The sequence below is a fragment of the Leptopilina heterotoma genome, unplaced genomic scaffold, assembly GCF_015476425.1.
Source record: "Leptopilina heterotoma isolate Lh14 unplaced genomic scaffold, ASM1547642v1 Lhet_18, whole genome shotgun sequence".
NCBI lineage: Eukaryota > Metazoa > Arthropoda > Insecta > Hymenoptera > Figitidae > Leptopilina > Leptopilina heterotoma.
This window is the reverse complement of record NW_025110896.1, coordinates 1873930-1898159: the sequence shown is the minus strand read 5'-3', so window position 1 is coordinate 1898159 and position 24230 is coordinate 1873930. Positions and strand designations below refer to the sequence as shown.

The 24230-nt window shown below is 25.2% G+C and overlaps 2 long non-coding RNA genes across 5 annotated transcripts in view; one reads left to right on the top strand and one right to left on the bottom strand.

Moving 5' to 3' along the window:
- Positions 1-14697: 14697 nt before the first annotated feature.
- On the bottom strand, positions 14698-18399 carry LOC122499905. 4 transcript variants are annotated; one of them, XR_006301399.1, is made up of 5 exons: positions 18276-18399; positions 16584-16647; positions 16282-16404; positions 16069-16199; positions 14698-14900 (listed from the first exon to the last, which is right to left on the bottom strand). It is a non-coding gene; the product is annotated as an uncharacterized LOC122499905 (long non-coding RNA). The 4 variants fall into 4 exon arrangements; XR_006301400.1 differs by having other exon boundaries at positions 16282-16401; XR_006301398.1 differs by lacking the exon at positions 18276-18399 and adding an exon at positions 16747-16885.
- LOC122499906 overlaps positions 17050-24230 on the top strand; it is a 116069-nt gene continuing 108888 nt past the window's right edge. Inside the window, exons 1-2 of the long non-coding RNA XR_006301402.1 lie at positions 17050-17367; positions 18159-18356. This is a non-coding gene — a long non-coding RNA (uncharacterized LOC122499906). The remainder of the gene's footprint in view (positions 17368-18158; positions 18357-24230) is intronic.

Sequence of the window (24230 nt, the reverse complement as noted above, 5' to 3'; positions counted from 1 at the left end):
TTGATAATAAAAAATTTTGTAATTTGCATAATAATAATAAAAATAATAACAATAATAATTAGAATACTGCGTTTCATAAGCACTAGCACGCGTAACATTAGCTATACTAAAATGAATAAAATAAAAATAAAATAATAATAATAATAACATTTATATTTTATTTTATCGCAATTTATATTTTTATTTCGCCATTAAAAAATTGTTAGTAGAAAAAATATAAATATTCAGTTAGCATTAATATATAAATTTCACTTTGAATTCTCTTTTGTAATAAACTAGAAGCTTGAGATGTACTTCTCTGTTGGAGTTTTAGAGTAAGTAAACTTTCTCGTACATATACTCGTGGCTCATTAACATAAATTCAGCGCCCTTCCTTTGCGAAAATCGCATTTAATTTGTATGAAAATTTAGTACTCTCTTGTCGCTAATTTCTTGACGCGTTCGGGGACAAATTCAGGCCTTGTCACATCAACCCAGAACTTAATGAAACACTTTTCTCCCACCTAATTAGTAATCACCGCCTCCCCCTCCCCCCACTCTAAAAAATTATAAAATCAACTTTAATCAAAATGCAAAAACTCCACGAGAGCTTCAGATTAGAAATTGGAGATTTATTCTTATTAACTTTAATTTTTATTTTACCAAGTTTTTTTTCTTTTCCATCAAGTAAAAATGTCTGACCAATATTGACTTTTACTACTTGCGATAAAATTTGCTAAGAAATGACTGTGTTGCTAATGTAATAAATTTATTTCGAAATTAAAACGTTTCGTCTGACTGGGACTTACTTTTACTACTGATAACATAATCGAATGCAACTTGTCTGACCAAAAATTTCCTTTACTACTAATTTACTAAATATTTATTAAAATTAAAAATTTATTATATTAAACAATAATTAAATTCACACAATTTAGTTTAGAAAATGCTTTTAAAAAAATAATTTTTTAAAATTTTGAATAGTCTAAAATTTTATTAATAAAAATCAATAATAAAAATAAAAAAAATAGAAAAAGAAATTTCAAATTTTCCAAATCAAGTTAGAAAAAAAAATTATTTTTCCCTCTACTCAACAACTGCTTGGAAATCAAACCACAATTGTCGAGTTCTTTTTTTTTATATTTTATATTTACCCAAGCGAATTCAAACTTGTACAACTGTCACAGTGTTTTGTTGGAAATAAATTATGTTCGATGGGCGAAGAATCAAAAAATTTTGTTGACTCACAACACAAATTTTTTTTTTTTTTTTTTTTGATGAACGCATTGTGTTGCTAACGACGCTTTCTGAAAATGATGAGCTGTTGATCAGCATAACAGGGGGTCTTGGATATCTCTCGCTCTTTTTTTCTCTCTCCTCTCTCGTCTCTCTTGGACCTTTTATTATTTCTAGGCTAGAAAGTCACGCACAGTCGCCAACACCTCACCATGGGAAATTCCTTTAAATTAAATTCAACCAAACTCGTGCCCTCTTTTAAACGTACTATTTAAAAAATAATAAAAAGACTTTCTCAAATATTTCACAACAATAATAATTATTTTTTTTTATTACCTTTTATCTTTCCAGGAAATTAAAAAAAAACAACCCAACACTTTCAATTTTTAAATGTTTATAGAAGGAAAGTAATCGACTTTTTTTTTTGTTTCATTTCATTTCCTTTGGGACAAAAAGTTCGAAGATTAATATTTTTACTTTCTAATGAAGAAGAAAATGGAAAAGTTATTTAATTATTTGATAATTAAATAAAAAATAATTAAAATTATAAAAATGATTTAAATTTATGTTTATTTATTTTTACTATTATTATTATTATTGCTGTTATTGTAATTATTAATATTATTATTATTATTGTTATTACTATAATTATTATTATTATTATTATTATTATTATTATTATTATTTTTTACTATTATTATTATTATTATTATTATTATTATTATTATTATTATTATTATTATTATTATTATTTACTATTATTATTATATTATATTACATTTTTATTGATCAAAATTTTAATAATTAAAAACTATATTTTATACAGTAAAATTTAAAAAATAAGAATTTAGTGAAATGGTAAAGCCAAAATTTATATTTTTTGGTGTATAATTTTTTAAATTAAAAATTAAATAAAAAAAATTAAAAAATTTATATTTTATCTTTTTCTGCTTTTTTAATGCGACTATTTAAAAGCACATAACGTTAAAAATTAAAGGAAGATGCGACAGTGTTATAAATATTCAACTTGCCATATGATCAAATTATCTTTCATATTTGTTCAATAGACACCCCACAAGAGCAGCAAATTTTGCCGCACTTCAGGAGTCATTTAAATAGCCTAAAACGCTGAGGGGAGCATCCTTTGTTAGAAAACAGACTCACTGACAAAGGGGGTAATATCTCTCCCCCCCCACCTTTCTTTTTTTTCTTTATCCCTAACTCAATTTATTCCATAGAGAACAGATACCACAACATAAGTCACATTTTTCATATATGGTTTCGCTTCTTCTTCTTTTTTTTTTAGAAAAAATATTACTTTATAAAAAATCCTTCCTTAAGAAATCATCTTTTCAAATTCACTGTCCAGTGAAATAATTTTATTTGCTTTTCAATTTATATTAATTTTCTACGCTGCGACCACTATTATAAGTATAATTTTTTTTTATATACAGAATATAATGTATTATTAAATTCTTCTTGTTCGCACGAGTTTTTGTCAAAAGTGAAAAGAATTTTTTTTCAAGTACATGTTGATTGTGTTATTTTTTACATTTCAGTTGATTGTGATATTTAGAAAAAATAGAAGTAAAATTTTAGTAATGGCAAATATTATAGTTAAAATAACTAGTAAAAAAAGTAAATAATAAATAAATGATAAAAATATTAGTTAAATATAAAATAAATAATAAAAAAAATTAAAATAAAAAAATAAAAAAAATAAATATTAAAAAAATAAAAAAATAAATAATAAAAAATGCTTGTAAAAAATAAACTAAATAAAAAATACTGTGCAGTAAAAAATATATATAAAAAATTAAAAATATATTTAACAGATTTATTTAGTAAAATTTATTTCAACAATTACTACTTTTTATTAATATTTCTCAAAGTAGTTGCAAAAGCATTTAATATAACTCAGTGCTCGGGGGGAAAAAATAATCAAAAATAAGTTAACAAATACTTTGCTGAATTTGTAACGAAATTGGTGAAAAAAATTTTCTAAAATGAGAAAATAAATATATGACACTGGCTTCCACTTGGTAATTTTTTGGGATTCCCGCTCACTTTTGCCAGAGTGTAGTAGAAGTTTGTGTATGTGTGTATGTGTATTATGCGAGAGGAGAGGAGAGAAAAAGCAATATTATTGTATAGCAGCATCTCACAGGCAATATTCTTGGCTCTCGTTTCATGCATTTTTTATTTTTTAGGAAAAAAAAGGGTCTTTTCAAATAATGGAGCACATGTGATAAGAATTCCAAAACTTCTCATAAAGCTACTATTATATTCAACTTTTGTGATATATAGAATGAATACAAATAGATCGATTATTATACATTGTCTACTCGACGAAAAAAAAAAATTTACGCAAATATCAACACGATTGTTCTTTCTTTCAAATAGTTTAAAATTTGATAAGAAAAAAATTCCACGCCAAATTATTTATTATTAATTATATATTATTAACTATTATAATATTATATTTTATATTATAACTATAGTTGTTCGATTAACTTTACAATCTACAATTCATAAATATTAAATAATATATTCTCTATAAATTTGAATTATATAGTAAAAACATTAATAAAATATTAGAAAAAATTAAAATTCCCCTGTTCAACAATATTTTCCTTAAATTGAAAACTGCTTTGTTAAAATTTCTTAATTGTTTTCTTTCGAGATACAAAAAGAAAACTGCACAGTATAAATTAAAACTGATCCCATAACAATCTGTAAATCAATGTAGAATGGAAAATTTGCTTTCTAATAGGAAATAGATCGCAACAAATGAACAGAACCGGAGGAAACAATTTCCGTATAACTACACATACTATATACACTATATATATCTGTATATAAAGTGCCGTTTTACCATAAGAATGCCATCCATTATTCAAATAAACGTGAGTCGACAGAAAATGAATGCAACATTGAAGCTTGAAGCAAACATTAAATCACTACGAGCAGTGTATACATATATATATATATAAGAGAGAGAAAGAGAGAGAAAATACATATTGATACAATTGAAGATTCTTCATATCTGTATATAAATTTTCTAAATTGACTTGAACAAATGGTAAACAGAAAATTCACGAGTCACCCCTGTTTTTAAGTATATATCGAACATAAGCCCTGGGTTTCCACCCTAATTTCGCGCGCGAGTAGCGCCATGAATTATAACTTATAATCCTAATAACGCAATGTGTCTCCGTTAGCGATACATCCTATATAGAAGGCAAAGTGTATATATATGTGTATATATGTATCAAACCCCCTTAACCTCAGTAAAGTTCACAACCCCTAGGCTCTTGCCAACAAAAGCAAAACTGCTTGCAGCACAACCACGTCTACAAACTTAATTTACCATTCTCGAACAGAAATCTTTCTTAATAACTCTCCTTTGCATATATGAGACATGAGTAAAGGGAGAGAGAGAGAGAGAGAGATTTTATAATTTGCCTCTATCAAATATATGACACGAAACTTTCCATCAGCGTGTACAAAATTTCAAACTTGACGTCGTCATGTAAAATTACAAATAATCGTAATTCGATCATCGTCATTATAAATCTTTACTCTACACGATGGAATTTATGATTCTTTTATTTTAGGAAATTATTTATCAACTGAGCAGTATTACTATACTCATACTGATATTAAAATAACAAAACAGAAACTGAAAATGTTGCCTGATAAAACGACATTTACTACTTGCTACTTAATTACTTCTATATACTTATACTATTTTTACTACTATATAATATTTTATATATTACTATATACAATATTTTAACAGAAGAATTAAAATTTAGAATTTGTCTGATTAAAACTATATTTTCACTATACTAATTTTTATTGACGAAAAAATTATTTTGCCTGTCATTTAATTTTTCTATACTGACATGAATATTTTACTGTTAATTTAAAAGTATCAAATTTCAACAAATTGATAACAAAAAAGTGGATCAAATATATAATTAATCCAAATTTTTTGCATTAATTTGATCCACTTATTTACTATCAATTTGATACTTTCAAGAAAACTGTGACTACAAACATTTCATACATCACGTCTGACCTTTGTTGTGTTTTACTACTGACACTCCAAATTCTAATTAATTAAAACGTTTAAAAGTAACAAATTGTTAGTAAACTCTTAACTATCTTTTTGCCTTATCGCACTTACTAATAAATTAGTAGAAAAACTATTAGTATAGAAAATAACTATTTTCTATTTCACTAAACCATTTAGTGAATTAATTGACTAGAAATTTGTGAAATTGTCCTAAAATGTAAGTAAAATTTTACTAATTAGTCATATTTTACTAATAAAAAAGGGAATAGTCATCTATGAAAATTATTAACAATTAGTTAAATTTTCCCAGTAAATCGTGAGGCATTAAAAAGTGTTGCAGATTAAACTAACAACAAAAAAGATGAAAATAATCAATTTTAGTGTTATTTTTTACAATTAATGAAATTTTAGTTCATTAAATTTTGTTATAACTATAAAACATGAAGATAATAAATAATAATAAAATCATTATTTTATATTATAAGAATATTATATTTCTTCAAAATTATTTTCATTATTTCAATTCAATTATTATTTTCAAAAATTTTTAACTACAATTTTATTTTATATCAATTATTTTTAATAATTTTCGAAAAAATTCTTTGGCAATTTTCAAATCCATTTGTTTACAATATTCAATTTAACGAAATTTCAATTATTCCTAAATTCTTTAATTAAATGCATATTATAGAAAATAAAAACTTCAAATAATACATAAAAGAAAATTCAATTAAACTTTTTCCAAAAAATTAATTTTAAAATTCAATTATTTCTAAACATTCACGCTGAAATTTTAACTGAAATTCATTTTTATAAAATGAAAATTAATTTTTATTAGAAAATTCTACAAGAATTTAATTATTTAAATGCAAAAGTAAATAATGTATTGAATAATTGAATGTTTCTCAGAATTCAATTCTCATAAAGAATTTTTAAATAATTGAATTCTTTTGTCGAATTTTATTAAAACTTGCATTGAACATAATTACTTTTTTCAACGAATTCAATTATAATTGTATGAAAAATAATTGAAACGCTGCGATGAGTTTTATTTTTAGTATAAAAATAATTGAATCCTTAAAAAGAATTTTATTACTCTTGAAAATAATTGAATTTCTGCAATAATTTGCAACTTCTCTAAAATTAAATTTTTCTCTAGTGTTTTTAACTAAAATTCTTCAATAAATCCATTATTTTTAATAATTTTTAAAAAAGTTCTTTGAGAATTTTCAAATTCATTCGTTTACAATTCAATTTTACAAAATTTCAATTATTCGGAAATTCTGCTATTAAAAATATTGAAAAATAAGATGTTTCTCAAAATTCAATTCTCATAAAGAATTTTATTATTTTATTATTATTTGTTAATAAAATTCTTTATGAGAATTGAATTTTGAGAAACATCTTATTTTTCAATATATATTTAATTGCAGAATTTCCGAATAATTGAAATTTTGTTAAATTGAATTGTAAACATTCGATTTGAAAATTTTCAAAGAACTTTTTTAAAAATTATTAATAAGATTTAAAGAAGAATTTTAATTAAAAATTCCAGAAAATAATAATTGAATTGAAATGATGAAAATAATTTTGAAGTTAAGTTAGAGTATAATAATATTCCTATTATAATAAGAATATCATTAACTATAGTTAATGAATTTCAAAAGTTTTGAATTGGAAATTTTTTAAAATCATAATTCCTATATATATATATGGAAAAAGATGTTTATTTTAAATAAAACTATTGATGTTCTCGAATAATTTTACAAATAAAGAAGTCCGCAAATAAAAGTATTAGAACATTTTTTTTTTAGTGTCTAATCATTTTCTTTATAGAGTGAGTCGCAGAATATTTTTTTTAGAGTCAGGGAAAGAGTCAAAATTTTGTCTGTAAATCGAGGAAAAACAAAATTAAATTTTGGTGTCAATTTCTTTTCGAAAAATTGTTGTGATTTCGACCCAAGAAAAAATTGCCTTCCTCATAGTCATCATTATACATAAAAACGAATTTTTTCAATAAAAAAAAAATTATTTCGATAAAAAAAACGAATAGAAATCGTATACTCCAGGAGATGAATTAACTTTTGACTTTTGGTACAAATTCACATACACACGCATAGATGTTGTAGATTCGATAAATAAATTGCTTATCGGAAAAGACAAAAAAAGCCCCTACAAGCTTTCAAGTGTGTTACAATCCGTTTGTATATTTGCGCGTTATCTTTTAGAATATTTTTATCTCGCCCATGAGAGACAAGAGGCGTTCAAAAGATTTCATAAATAATTGACGATGTTGTGCGGATGATGGCACGGGTGTGATTTGAGATATATAACCATATATATATATATAACCATTTTACTCGTGAGTCACTTGATATATAAGTGAGACCCTCACCCTTCTCGTCACGTTCAGTCCACTTTTATGCTCTATTTCGTTGTTTTCACACACAGGGCAAAAGCTCAAGCCCCTTCTTTCTTTTTTCTTTGCCTTTCGCAGTGTGTATGGGCATATATGATATCGAAAAACTGCGTGGAGCCCTCAATATCTGTCGTACATCAGAATCACGTGATGCACACTTGAGAGAGAGATATATAGATATATATAAATGCGAATTACAAAATGGGCATGTACATCCTACCCTAGCTCATCGTGTGCGCGCTGAAAATGGCTTTTCAAACAAGATTTCTGTTTGAGAAAGGTAAATTAAAGTTTATGTTGATGTAGGGTATTGTGCGCCGAGTGCGATTTTTGATTTTTTTTTTCGTAGGTGATCTATAACCATAGGAGGGATTGTAGAAACAATTCATTTTTTAATACGAAATTTAAACGTGCGCGAGTATTATTTATTGAAGGATATTTATTATAGTACGTGCGGAAAAGAAAGTGTATAAACTATATAGAGTAATTTTTACTTTACTCTCTAAATTTGAATCCCTCTAGGATTAAATTAACACCCAGAAAGGATTAAAATAATCTATTTTGGTGTTATTTTTAACTATGAATGAAATTTTACTTTAAGGGGTTACGCCACCCTGAAATTTTCAAAAAAATTTATTTTTTTTTTTTGCTTAATTTCAAAGTTTATATTCTAACGAATATTTTGAGATGTCGCCGAAGACAATGTCTCACTAATTACAAAAGTTATGGTCATTAGAAGTCAGCGCGGTGGGGACGCGCCGAGAGCTGCTGGAAGCAGCGACTTTCTATTTTCGAATGGTCTAGGGGGCCCTTTCATGATTTAGGAAGGGTCCTTTTCATTGTATCCCTTCCATTCTTAAATAAAAAAAATTATGGCCCAGGAATTGCTGATTAAATAGTAAATTGAAAAATTTTCAAGTTATAATACACTAAAGTTCATTTTTTTCTTCTTTTGCGTTTTTCTCGAAACCACAATTTTCGAGACGGTGTACACGATAACTCAAAAACTATTCAATCGATTGACTTGAAAATTAATATACATCTTCCTAAATAGATTTTCCACAGAGTGACGTGGGATTTTTTTGATTGAATAATTTGAAAATTTTTTATCCAATTTTTTATACGGTAATTTTAGCCAAAAAAAAAATGTCAATTTTTGAAGTGCTTCCATTTGCGTAAAAAATTTTTTTTTTTTAAAATGGCTTCGTCACTCTGTTCAAAATTTATCACTTTTTAAGAAAAATATTGTTTTACTTGTTTCTGACAAAAATTGAACTGCCAATCATGTACACCATCAAGGAGTGCTCCGGAAAAATTGATCCACGCCAATAGTTATATCTCCGCCATTTTTAATTAAAAACAATTTTTTTTTAAATATTTATAAAGCTCAATATATGTACTAAAGCATCAATAAATGTAAAGAAGTCCTACCTGAAACAGTTTTATCAAAAAAATTCCTAAAAAACCATCCGATTTTCATGCGTTCAGGGTGGCGTAACCCCTTAAATAAAACACCAAAGTCAACGAGATTTGTAAAAAATCAACTATGCGAACAAAGTCGTTATAAATTTCAGATTATATTAATTAACAAAACTGGAGCAGATGTGCGGCGGTTGAGAAGAAAGTTCCACCTCCTTTTTTCTAAAAAGCTAATTCCTATACTTTACGGTACCGTATAAATATAAATTTACAATAAAAAGCAAAAATGAACGCTAAATATGTTGACGTGACAACAAAAGTGGGGAGGGGTTCAATCTATTGTACATTTTAAGAAGAGTGCAAAAAAAAGAAGAAGAAGAAGAAGATTTGATGGAAAGGCCAAGGGCGTTACTTTTGGCAGACAGAATGGCATCAAAAATCGCGCAGGTACGCGTTGATGGGAAAATAGGCGTTTTTATAGGGAAATTGTGTGTGGCAGAAAAATATTCTCTCACAAGTAAAGTCCAGAGGCTGACGATGACGACGGCAGCAGGGTGCACCGTTTTCATTGTTGAGTCATTGTTAGTGATTCCATTCCTTTGTGTTTTGCTATCTGCGTATCTTTTTCCGTCAAGGTATATATACGTATGTATGTACCCTGTGGCCTATTCTCAGGAGATCTCTGATGCGCAGAGAAATGGGTACAAGGGATCAAAAAAGAAAAAAAAAGAAGGAGAGAGAGAGAGAGAGAAGAGGTCGATTCTTGTGGCCAAAGTTGACTCTTCTTCTTCTTCTTCTTCTTTCATTTTTTCTTTCTTTCTTTCTTTCTTCTTTCCCTCCTTTTCCCATATCCCCATATCCCCATTTTCTTCTTTTTCTCCCTTTTTCTAAACTACCTCGCGTTTATACATGCTTTTACTTCTAATATAGCGAATCGAGTTAAAAAGAGTAGGTATATATGTGTGCTTTTTGTATGAAAACGCGTGGATTTCTTGTTCGCCCACGGCACGTCTTTTCTTGCCAACTGTAAATTCATGGAAACGCGAATACACATATTTATACACACACACATTTTTACACGTATTTATTGTAGCGTAATAAAAATGTTCACCGTGACGGAATGTCTTGAAATTTTATAGTGTTAATACTTTTTCCACTTTAGATTTTTCACTATACTTAACATTTTTAAATTTTTCTACATTATATACCAGGTGTGATGTATAAAAGGAGATATAATTCTTTAGATTTTAAATGTAGAATTAATAATTATTAAAAAAATTATAATAATAGTTGATTAATTATAATAATTATAATAAGAAGTATATTATAATTATTACCCATAATAATAAGGGATCGTTCAGAAACTACGTCCTTTTTTGCAAAATTTTACCCTCTCTACCTCTCTAAAGGCGAATAAAAGCGAATTCTACGAGAATTCAATTATTTAAATATAAAAATAAATTATTTATTGACTAATTAAATGTTCCTTAACATTGAATTCTCATAAAGAATGTTATCAACAAAGTTTTAAATAATTAAATTCTTTCGACAAATTTTAATAAAATTTTTAAGAATAATTACATTTTTTGAGAAATTCAATTATAATTGCATCAAAAATAATTGAAATTCTGCGATGAATTTTATTATTTATAAAAATAATTGAATTCTTGCAACGAATTTTATTTTTTAAAAAAATAATTAAATTCCTATAAAAAATATTACTTATGAACATAATTTAATTAATTTCAAAGATTTTAATTTGAAACCTTTCAAAATTCAATTATTTCTAAAAATTCACACTATAATGCTTTTAATATTCAATTATTATCTAAAATTTTAAATGAAATTTATCTTTAATTCAATTTCTAAACTGAAAAAAAAATTTAATTGATTCAAATAACCGATTAATTGACTATTATCAATTAAATATTTAATTGAATCAAATAATATTTATTGGAGTCAATTAAATGGTATTTGCTTCAAATACTGAAATTATTGATTCAAATATACCGTTTAAAATTGACTTCAATAAATATTATTTGATTCAATTAAATATTTAATTGATAATTGTCAATTAATCGGTTATTTGAACCAATTAAATTTTTTTTTCAGTATATTAGAAAATTCTACGAGAATTCAATTATTTAAATACAAAAGTTTTTGAATAATTGAATTATTTAGGAAAATTTTATTAAAATAGTAGATATTAAAATTCATTGAATTGAGGAAAATTTTTGAAAATAATTGAAATTTTGCCAAGATTTTTATTAAAAATTTTTGAAAATAATTGAATTTCAGAAAAGAATTTTATTATTTATAAAGATAATGGAAATTTTAACGAGAATTTTTACAAATTTTTAAACATAATTGAATATCTGCGAAGAATTTTATTACTTTCGAAAATAATTGAATTTCTCCAATCATTTCTAACTTCTCCAAAATTCAATTTTTATAGTGTTTTTTAACTAAAATTATTCTATGAATCCATTAGTTTAAATAATTAATTAAACACATAATAAAAATTTAACTAATTTCAAAATAATTTGAATTATTAAAATTTTTCAAAAATGTAAGTTCTTTAAAAATTCTAATTAAATTCATTCAAAATTGAAACTTTATAAAATTTCAAATTAAAATTTTTTAAAGTTTATCTATTTATGAAAATTGTAAACGCAACTCTTTTAAAATTTAATTAATTTTTAATTAATTAATTAATTAGTTTTCTTTTTATGGTCTGTTACTTACAAATTTCTAAATTGTATAGAAATTATAAATAAGTAACTCAGTAGGTTTAATAGGTGAATAGATTAATTAAAGCAACCTTTTTAATCTATAAAATAGTTATTTAAAAAAATAAATTAAACTCACTTTTAAATAATTAGGAAAATATATCAATTTGCGTAAATAAAGGAAGGAATTAATATTTCCAAGTCGAAAAAATGGAAATAAGAATTAAATGTTTTGACAGCACCTCTGCTGTTTTCAGCAACTAAAACAATTTATAAGGAATTAAAAACAATTAAAAACAATAAAAAATAAAAGAAAATAATACACTGAAACAAAATTTATTTGATTCAAATAACCGATTGAATGATTATTATCAATTAAATAATTAATTGAATCAAATAATATTTATTGGAGTCAATTAAATGGTATTTGCTTCAAATACTGAAATTATTGATTCAAATATACCGTTTAATTGACTTCAATAAATATTAATTGATTCAAGTAAATATTTAATTAATAACAGTCAATTAATCGGCTTTTTGAATCAAATAAATTACTTTTCCAATGCACTTTCAGAGTAAATGTCAAAGTAAACCAATTACTCACACAAAATCAAATCACGAAATTGCAATTATTACAATGCAAATTATTCAATCTAATCAGCAAAATTGACATTTTCCACTCGTTAATATTGTAGAAAAAATATTTTCAAACTTGCTGAAAAATGTAAAATGAACAAAAAAAACACAAAATGCATGGAAATATTCAAGTACTTTTACACCCTGTTTAAAAGAAACATTTTTTTTTGCAGTGCTGTTGCAGAAAAAATAAGTTTTTCAAACAAGGGTAAAAGAACCTTTTTTATAGAAAAAAATAAATAAAAGAGAACAACATAGTGACACAAAAATATAAATATTAAAATAATTAAATATGCACTGGAACTCCAGTTTTAGAGAAACACATTCGCAACAAAAAATAACGATTATTTCAGTACCGGCTTTAGGGCAATGTGAAACAATAAGCTCGCAGAGGGCGTCTTGCATTGGAAGACGCCGTAATTATACGCAATGGCTGTGAGAAAACTTTTTTCTCCGTTCGGGGGAGGGATGCCATTGTATTTTCCACACACAACGCAAAAGTGATTAAAGCCGGCACTTCCTCATTTCTCTACCTACCCCTAGCTATATCTCTAAACGCGGAATCAATCTCAATCACACTTATAGACAATTTACCCCCCACCCTATACCTGAAAATTCCTAAATTTTATTTACAAAATGAAAAAATTAAAAAAATTTATTTCTCTTTATGCAAATAAAATACATTCACTCTACGATCATCTTTCATACCGCCAAGGTGCAAAGAGCCTACACTAGGGATAAAGGGCACGTTAGGCTCACCATACGTCCCGGGACGCATCCGCCACCTTAGCTCAAAAATCACTCAAAAAAAGGAAAACAAAATTCCTGAAAATAAAATACTAAATTAAATCTTTCAATGCCATTTGTGAAAAAATCAACTTTTCACTAATAATTAAATAATAAATTAACTAATCAAACCAACAATTGAATAAAACATTAAATACTTATACTTGAAGACAAAAATACAATCGAATGAAGCAAAGAGTAATTTTAATAAATAGTTTTAAACAGCAAATAATTAGTAATTGAATAAAAATGTAATATTTTGAACTCGAAAAATATATATTGTAAAGAATTCTAAAATTAATAAGTTAATACTTGAGATAACTAAAAAATTTACTATACTTTTAATAAACTCGACATAAAAGAAAAAGTTACTTGCATTAGTTATGTTATTGAAAAATGATAAAGCAAAGTAAAGCAAAATGGCATTGAAAAGTAAACAATTCAAATGACAAACATATACAAACGACAAAAGATACATTGACAATAATATTATTTACGTAGTAACTGAAAATTCTACAAAATAATAAAATTTGTCAATGCTGTCACTATGTTGTTTTTGCTCCTTCCCTGTTTTTCAAAAATTTACTAGTTACTTTTAAACAATGCGATATTTAATTATTGAGAATATTTAAGAAGCAAATAAAAAATTTAAAAATTGTATCAAGAAAATTAATTTTAAATTTATGAGTTAATTTAATTGCAATTGTCTTCTTGATTAAACAGAAGTGACTCAATCGTTAATTAAAACAGGGAAGGGATTAATTTAAAAATCGCTGACGTTTAAACGGCGAGTCCCACGTTGGACGATGGATGCTGTGCGATCGCGCCTCCTCTACAGCAAAATCAGTGGTGGGTCCCTGCAGAAGATCCCTGCACGGTGAATACACTTCTGGGTGAGCCGGGTGTCCTTTCCTTTGTCCACATCCTTTCTGTTTTTCCTTTTTAGGTTCTTCTTCCAATGTGGACTCAAAACGAAAAATAAATAATAATTAAACAAAAATTAAATATTAACTACAATAATTAAATAAAAATTAATTATTAACTAAATAAATTAAACAAAAATAAAATATTAACTGCATCAATAAAATAAAAATTAATTATGAACTGAATAAATTAAACAAAAATGAATTATTAACTATGTCAATAAAATAAAAATTAATTATTAACTAAATAAAAAAAAAAAAATATTATCTAAATAAATTTAGTTAAAATAATTTTTATTAACATTAATTAATAAAAAAATTAAACTCTTTGAAACTAATTGAAAGTAAAGAAATAAACAAAATAAATTTGAAAGTTTAAATAATATTATTTACTTTCGTGAAGAAAGTTAAAATTTCTGTGAGATTTATTCAAAGTATAAACTCACCATCTGTAATAATCGCCTTGTTATAAAGAGATACGATGGCAGCATTGTAATTTTTCTTGTCCTAGGTATCCAATATCAATAAGGAAAAAAATTTCTCGCAGGTGAGACATGTTGAAGGTTTTCAATGTCAGTGACTTGACAGATGCACTGCAAGATTGAAGGTAATGAAGGATAGTGAGGAATTTGGTTAAATTCCATAAATTGAAATTTTATCGCAACTCTCCTTCAATTATCCATAAACTGAACCTACAAAAAATTCGAATGTTAATAAAAGTATTAAATTATTATTATTAAGAAGTGCACAAGAAGCATACAAATAATATATTATCAGGGTTCCTAAAAATTTCTCCTTATAAAATTCCATGATTTATCTATGATTTTCAGGTGATAAATGATAAAATTTCCATGATATTAAGATTAAAACAAAATTTTTGTCAGTTAAGTCAGGCAAATGTCATGAAAAAATTGTTTGTCAAGAAAATTAAGAAAATTGAGATTTTTTTGACTTTTCTTCCAAACATTGCAACAAAATAAGACAATTTTTAGTAAAAAAGTGAAACTTATATTGATTTTTATAATGCAAAAAATAATTGTAAATAAATCCTTCAAAAATCATTTTTGAATAGTTAAAATTTTATAAAATATAATTGAAAATAATTAATTTATTTTAAGTATTTTGTTATAATTTTTGAAAACCAAATTTTGTAGAATTTTAATTGCAAATTTTAAAAATAATTGAATTATCAAAAATTTTAATGAAAAAGCTTTAAAGGTAAATTTTAAAATGAAAATAAGCTTTTAATTTTTTAAAATTACATATTTCCAAAAATATTAACATTTTTTAATGTTAGTAAATTGTCAGGGAAATTGATAAATTGAAACTTGTGGCTACCCTAATTATTAAATTGTAATAACAGTAAACTTGTTGCTAAAATATTCCTTTCGGTTAAAACATATCAATTGTTAAATTATTAAATGGAACAAAAATGATTCTACTCATATATTATAAACAATAATAATAATTTAAAATGATAATTGACGATAATAATGTATCGAACATTTCAATCTTTCCTAAATTATATCTTTAATATTTCATACGATCCGGTCAACAACAGAAAAACAAATTTTTAGGTTAGAAAATGGAAAACAAAATTTTAACCTCGAAAATTAACGAATTTGATACATAATTTAAAAGCTGAATTAAAAATTACGAAAAAATGAAATAAAATTAAATTGCAATAAAATTATTGATTATTTTGAATATAAATAGTAATTATATTTCGATTTTTACATCCATAAAATATAAAGCGTATTTTTCAGAATTTTATTTTCATTTAAACTGCAATGGTTTCGATTGTTCATTGGTATTTATTCTACGATTCATAAAATAAATAATAATACCTATAAGATTTACCTTTTGTTTCGATGGTTTAGATTCGTGAACATTTGTTTATTTCTTCCACTGACATGATTGCAATTGATTAAATTGTCATTTCTCCGGTTTGTTACTTTGACACAGCGATGGTGTTGATCTCCACAATGAATCTGAAAAGTTAAGTGCCACAGGTACATTAATCATTGAAATAATTACTGTGAATGCAAAAACTGCAGGAAAATAGATATTTACCACATTTTGAAGTTAAAACATCACAGCAAGTCAGCAAGCAACACAACAAATAAAAAAATTTGCTTTGTTATGCTTGCGCAGTGCACAGATTCTCCGTTGTAAAGCGCCATCTTTGTTCTGCTGCTGAAACAGTAAAAAAATGGCGTCTAGTTACTTTTCTGTCGGTAAAGACGGGAACCAGTGCGCGGTTGACGAATACAGACATTAAAACCTGAAATTGTTATTCTCTTGCGTACTTTATTTATTTAAAACTCATTTTAATAAAAAACTGAAATAATATTTTAAAAATAGTGAATTCTTACCATATTTATTAGAAAAAGAGACTCTACGACTGCCAGATCACTCCAATCTTTCGAATTCGACACTCTGTAACAATAATCAATAAATATTTGCATTTAGTAAAAAGATCCAGAAAAATAATCTTTTCCAGTTGCACAGATATATATTAATTATCGAAATAATTACAGCAAACTGCAAGGAGTGAAAAGAAACTGTTCATATTCATCGTAATTAGGAATCAGGACAGCGCAGCCAATCAGGAAGCAGCAGATAATAGCGAAGGTCATGAAAAAAAATTTCTTCGAGTTGCGCAGATCCTCCGTCGTGTAGCGCCAAATGCGAACTGCTGCAACAGTGCGAAAACGTCCCGTATTTACGTGGTTGGGGATAAAGACGGCGCAGCCAATCAGAGAGCGCAAGGAGTCTTCACCTCCAACCGTATAAATACTGGACGTTTTTGCACTGTTGCGGCAGTTCGCATATGGCGCTACACGACGGAGAATCTGCGCAGCTCGAAGAAATTTTTTTCATCACTTTTTCAATTATTTACGCTGCTTGCTGATTGGCGGCGCTGTTCCAATTTTAGTCTGCTGTAAATCTCAGCTGTTTCTTTAGATTCTTTGCATTTCATAGCAATTATTTCGATAATTAGTAAACTTGTGTGTTACGAAATAAATATTTTTTCGTACAATTTAAAGTAAAGTTAGCTCTGATTTATTTAAATATATGGAACTGGAACAAGTGAAACTTTTTCAACATTACAATGACAGTGAAAGAAATGAATGAATTTTTACAGATACAAATAAGGTAAATATGATTATTATTTAATCTTATGAAAATAAAATATAGAAATATTACTAGAAAAATGAATAATAATAATAATAGAAATTAATATTGATATTATCATTTATTTCGTAAATCGTTGAAATAAATTTTATAAAATTATTTACAATTTAGGTGGCAGGGTTGCCAATATCATAACATAAAATATGACAATCGTACATTTATTCAATTATTGTGTCATTGCATTTGTGATTATTTGTTATAAGCGTTACAAGTAAATAGTAACAATTGTTAATACATAAGATTATCAATTGCAAGTTATTTTATTTACTGCATGATTGATAATTATTACTTTCATTGAATTCTGAATCAAGTTCGTAATATTCGTGGAGTATAAATAATTTCGAAGTTCGAATTGTCATTTTCTAACCTAAAAGTGTGTTTACTTTTTACTGTCGACCGCAGATTGAAATCAACAATTGTTGTTAAGACATAAGATTATCAATTGTAATTTTTTTATTAACTGCATGATTGATAATTGTTAATTATTACTTTCATTGAATTATGAATCAAATTCGTAACATTTGTGGAGTTTAAATAATTTCGAAGTTCGAATTGTCATTTTCTAACCTAAAAGTGTGTTTTGTTTTAGTATCGACTGGAGATTTTTAACATAATTTTACAGTCATAATTTTAAAATGGATTCAAGTGTGAATCTAAAAACGAATTAAATAATTTGCAAATTTATTATATTTAATTGTTTTTCTAAACTGTTTTTATTTTTTTATCGAAGACTTATTTCTTTTTACTTTCAGTTCATATCGTCAATATATTCAAGTAATAACCTAGAGGAAAAAAAGGATTTGTTCAAATATAACGAGACCCGGTAAACACACTCATTTACCGTGTAAGGATTTTTTGGATTTACTCACAACTCATTTTTCAACGAAGAGGAGGCGCGATGTCGGAGCATCCATCGACCAACGTGGGACTCGCCGTTTGATAAGTCAATGGTTGTTAATACTTTCTTAACGTTTAAATTTTTTTCAAATTAATTCCTTCCTTGTTGCCATAGATAATTGAGTCTCTTTTGTTTCCTAAAAATATAATTGAAATCAAATTGATTAATAAAAATTATTATTATTTAATTGAGAAATTAATTAGAAATTAATTTTTCTTGACAAAATTGTTAAAATTTTTTACTATTTATTTTTTATTTATTATTTTTTTTAAATTAATAGTTAATTTAGTTTACTTAGCTATTACTTACTGCATAATAAATATATACATACTTCTCTTTATTCAACAAGACAATTACAATTAAATTAACTTATAAATTCAAAATTAATTTTCTTAGCATAACTTTAATCTTTTAAATTTTTTATTTGCTTCTTAAATATTCTCAATAATTAAATATCGCATTGTTTAAAAGTAACTAGTAAATTTTTGAAAAACAGGGAAGGAACAAAAACAACATAGTGACAGCATTGACAAATTTTATTATTTTGTAGAATTTTTTAGTTACTACGTAAATAATATTATTGTCAATGTATCTTTTGTCGTTTATATATGTTTGTCATTTGAATTGTTTACTTTTCAATGCCATTTTGCTTTACTTTGCTTTACCATTTTTCAATAACATAACTAATGCAAGTAACTTTTTCTTTTATGTCGAGTTTATTAAAAGTAGTAAATTTTTTATTTATTATCTCAAGTATTAACTTATTAATTTTAGAATTCTTTACAATATATATTTTTCGAGTTCAAAATATTACATTTATATTCAATTACTAATTATTTGCTGTTTAAAACTATTTATTAAAATTACTTACTGCTTCATTCGATTGTATTTTCGTTTGCAAGTATTTAATATTTTATTCAATTGTTGAATAAATGACAATTTTTTATTTATGTATTTTATTTGATTAGTTAATTTTTTATTTAATTATTAGTGAAAAGTTGATTTTTTCACAAATGGCATTGAAAGATTTAATTTAGTATTTTATTTCAGGAATTTTGTTTTCCTTTTTTTGAGTGATTTTTGAGCTAAGGTGGCGGATGCGTCCCGGGACGTATGGTGAGCCTAACGTGCCCTTTATCTCTAGTGCAGGCTTTTTGCACCTTGGCGGTATGAAAGATGATCGTAGAGTGAATGTATTTTATTTGCATAAAGAGAAATAAATTTTTTTTTAATTTTTTCATTTTGTAAATAAAATTTAGGAATTTTTAGGTGTAGGCTGGGGGGTAAATTGTCTATAAGTGTGATTGAGATTGATTCCGCGTTTAGAGATATAGCTAGGGGTAGGTAGAGAAATGAGGAAGTGCCGGCTTTAATCACTTTTGCGTTGTGTGTGGAAAATACAATGGCATCCCTCCCCCGAACGGAGAAAAAAGTTTTCTCACAGCCATTGCGTATAATTACGGCGTCTTCCAATGCAAGACGCCCTCTGCGAGCTTATTGTTTCACATTGCCCTAAAGCCGGTACTGAAATAATCGTTATTTTTTGTTGCGAATGTGTTTCTCTAAAACTGGAGTTCCAGTGCATATTTAATTATTTTAATATTTATATTTTTGTGTCACTATGTTGTTCTCTTTTATTTATTTTTTCTATAAAAAAGGTTCTTTTACCCTTGTTTGAAAAACTTATTTTTCTGCAACAGCACTGCAAAAAAAAAATGTTTCTTTTAAACAGGGTGTAAAAGTACTTGAATATTTCCATGTATTTTGTGTTTTTTGTTACATTTTATACTTTTTGTTAGTGTCAAGTAAATTATTAAAAAAATTAATTTCATTAAATTAGCATATGATTAATTACATTATTAAAGTAATGAATTTAATTGCAAAAAATTGGATTTATTGAATTAATAAAATAATTAATTTAATTTAATTAATGAAGTTAATTGAATGATTAAATACAAAAATTAAATTACCTAACAGTTAATTAAATAATTAACAGTTAATTAATTAAATAATTAAATAATTGAAGAATTGAATAAATTATAGAAACTTGTAGGTTTATATATAATTAAAGTATTAATTGATTTTTTCCCAATTGCAATTTTTAATAAAATAACTATTAATGATTAATTTTTAATTAATATAATAAAGTGAATTTAAATAATAATTAGTTATTTTATTTCCAACTGAATCGAATTTGGAGACTATAAAAGAAATTCTAGTTGAGTATAAAAATTACATTAATAAGTGAAGCTAAATTCTTTTTCTACTCCTCTCGTTAAATTCCAGTTCTGCTTTTATTTTTATTTTACTTTTTCTTTTGCCAAGTAATAATATTCAATGTATCGCAAAATTATCATATAATAGTTATATTACACTTTTTTTTGCTCTCTGTATTATAAATATTTCCGAAAGAAAAACTTTTTCTTTCCACCTAATGATGGTTATAACCCAGAAAACTTTTTTAATTTTCGGTGAATGAGAAAAAGTTTTTTTTTCGAAATCCATTTCGAAAATATATAGAAAAACCATTAAGATGACTTTTTTTTTTAATTAATCGTAAAAAAATGTCTCACATTCGAAATATGAAAATTATTTTTATGGAGCTTGTATAAAATAATAAAGAAGGAATAAAAATCATATCGTGTATAATTTTAGAATATCAAATTCTTAAAATGCATAATATAGCAGTATATATAATATAATATAGTACACTATTATATCATATAAATAAAATATTAAAGATAAACATAAAAAAATTATACCTTTTTATACTAAAGATCATAATTAAAAAAAAAAATCGAAAAATAAAAAATAATGACAAAATACGTAAATTTTAAACAGTAGAGTGAATATTATTTTCATTTATAAAAAATACAAGGGATATTTATTTTAATGTAGCTATTTTACTTTTTATTTAATATAATGCAGGTGCGGATTCAGATTTCTTGATATTTATATATAAAAGCACTTTGCTTTCAAAAAAAAGGGAAGGGAAAGATGTATTTTTCAAAGCTGACGTATAACAATATTGTTGACTTTTCATTAATGTGGATGACTTTTCAACACAATGTGTAGATATACAATATATATATAGTTTTGCAAGTCCTGATGCTAGATGAGATGAAAGAAAATCAGGAGTCCATTTTACCACCCCCATATGTGGTCCATTCAATGTACGTTTCATCCCTATTGTTCAGGATCATTAGATCGGTCATGCTAAAGTTTTGGGATTGACGTTACATTGCTTTTCCATTTTGGGGGTGGTCAAAAGTTGTTCCTTGCAAAAATCTGCTCCACTTATGCACACACACATTTTATATATATACAGAAAATGTGTGTATATATATATAAATAGATCCAATACTTAGTATTAGAATTACTAAGAAAATATAACAGCAAGTTAAACAGGCTCGAATGTACTTTCGATTTTCGAGAAAAGGAGAGAGAGTGCAGTAAATTCAAGTCAAACAGGGGCGCGAGCAACATATATAGAGAGTAAGAAGATACGAATGCGGGTAATGTGAGACAAGTAATATTTGCTATTTTCGATGTGGTCCCCCTCATCCGAAAAAAGTATTAAGAGGGTTATATTAAAAGTGCGTTCAATTAAACTCACTTTTCTGTGATTATTTTTACTCGACGTATTCTATGATATTTAATATCTCAGTAGTAAAGTGTTTCTGTAAATATAATCACTTTTGGAACTTAGGGGGGAATTAAGAATTTTTTTTCTCTTGAAGAACATTTCTTTTTTTTTTCAATTGATTTTGAAATTTTGTGAATTATTTACATTCATAACGAAATTCGTCACAAATTGTTTTACAAAGTCGTTAAAAATTATTTTACCAAGTTAAAAAATTTTACACCCAGAAAAAATATATTTGACTTAGTTTATTAAATTATTTTTCTGTTTCGAATAAATATTATTTAGGTTTAAAAAAATTTTTGTTCAGTTCAAATAAATTTTTGTTTAGTTCAAACAAATTTTTGTTTGGTACAAATAAATTTTTGTTTGGTATAAATAAATTTTTGTTCATTTCAAATAAATTTTCGTTTGCGTAGAAGTATATAAATTTTATTTGGTATCAATAAAAATTGTATTCGTACGAAATAAAATTTTTATTCTTAAAACAAATAAATAATTTTGTGGGCTCTGTGACAAACACCCTTTTATTTTACTCAAATAAATTGCATTTGTATTGAATAAAACATTTTTCTGGGTGATTATTTTCACTTATTTTGTTAGGAAAAAAATTAAATAATTTGAATTAGAATTAATTTTATTGTAAAAATATAATGAAAATTTAATAAAATTTTAGGATCAAATATAATAAAAATATAATAAAAATAGAATAAAAATATAATTAAAATATAATAGCAAATATAAAAAATACAATAAAAAATATAAAAAACATAAACAAATGTAATAAAAACATAATAAAAATAGAGATAAACATAAAAATAGATAAAATAATAAACAAAGATTCAGGTAAATTTATTTTTTCACTTTAAGGGTATCAATTTAAAAAGAGTTTATTTCGTTTTATGACGATTAATTTTCTGTCTAAATATAGTGCAATGAACAATTCTCAATTTAAATTGAAATCGAAGAATAGATTTTATATTAAAAGCTTTGACTTTTGAAAGGTGAAAGTATTTTCTATTTACTCTCTCCTTCTATATTCAATTTTCTCTATATAACTCAAAAAGAGAAGAGATATTTTTATATAAACATTTACAAAATTTTGAAAGTTAACTATAACTTTTTATTGATTTTTTCCTCTTTTTTTTGATATACGGAAAATAAAAATTCAATTAAACGAAATAAAAAATAGAAAATTCTATACACACATGTCACAACATATGCGCGTAACTAAATAGATTTTTGTAATAAAAAGGAAATTTTATTCACTTTCTTGCAAATAGATCTTAAAACTATTTTTTTCCTGCAGGAAAACAGGAAATTATATCTTAAAGGGATTAAAAAGTTAATTCTTAATATATTTATGTATTTTTTCTAAATATTAATTTACAATATAAGAATAAAATTCTCGAGTAAAAAAAAAATACTTCACACTATTTTTTTTACTGCACTTTATAAATTTTATAAATTCCTATTGAGATGCATTTATATGTGTATATGGGTATTCAAAGGAATTTTATGGGCACATATTTCCATGAATCAACTAGAAGATTTTCTATAATTTCAAAAGAACTCTTTATGTTACCGACAAGAAATATTGAATTTTAATATACTTTTATTAACCATAATACGGTTATTTTATTTTTTTTTACGGAAAAAAGAGAATAAAAAGTGACGGTTAATGAAAAAGTTTCTTTTTTGACAAAGCAGGTGATATAAAAGTAGATAATCCTTTTAAATGATGTTCATTTAAATATATTAATAAATTTTTTGGAGGTATATTAAAAAGTCAGAGAGAGAGAGAGAGAGAGAGCAAAAAATTTTTTTATTCGGAAAAATTTAATCTATTGAATTTTTTCCTCTTTCTCTCTTTGCAATACACCCTACTCTTAGGTAGTTGGAAATGCATGAGAAACGCGTATAACACGCGAATTCTTAAGTCCTGTGGGCTTAATATGCTCTAAATAATTTAACAATTCTTTCACATGTATATATAACAAAACCCCTGGTATGCTGAGGTTATTGTTACAAAGCCGAATTGGCCCTAAAAATAAAATTTCCTTACTCCATGAATTATAGAAAAAAAATTCCCAAACTGCAAGGGAGAAATGTGCCTAAATATATTATATTTTCATTTATAAATTAAAATGAATAAATTAAATAAGAATAATTAAATAATAATTAAATAAATGAACTGATAAATTAATAAAAAATGAATTTGTTTATTTAATTCATTATTTTGTTTAAGTCATTCAGTTAATTTATTCAATTAATTAATTTTAT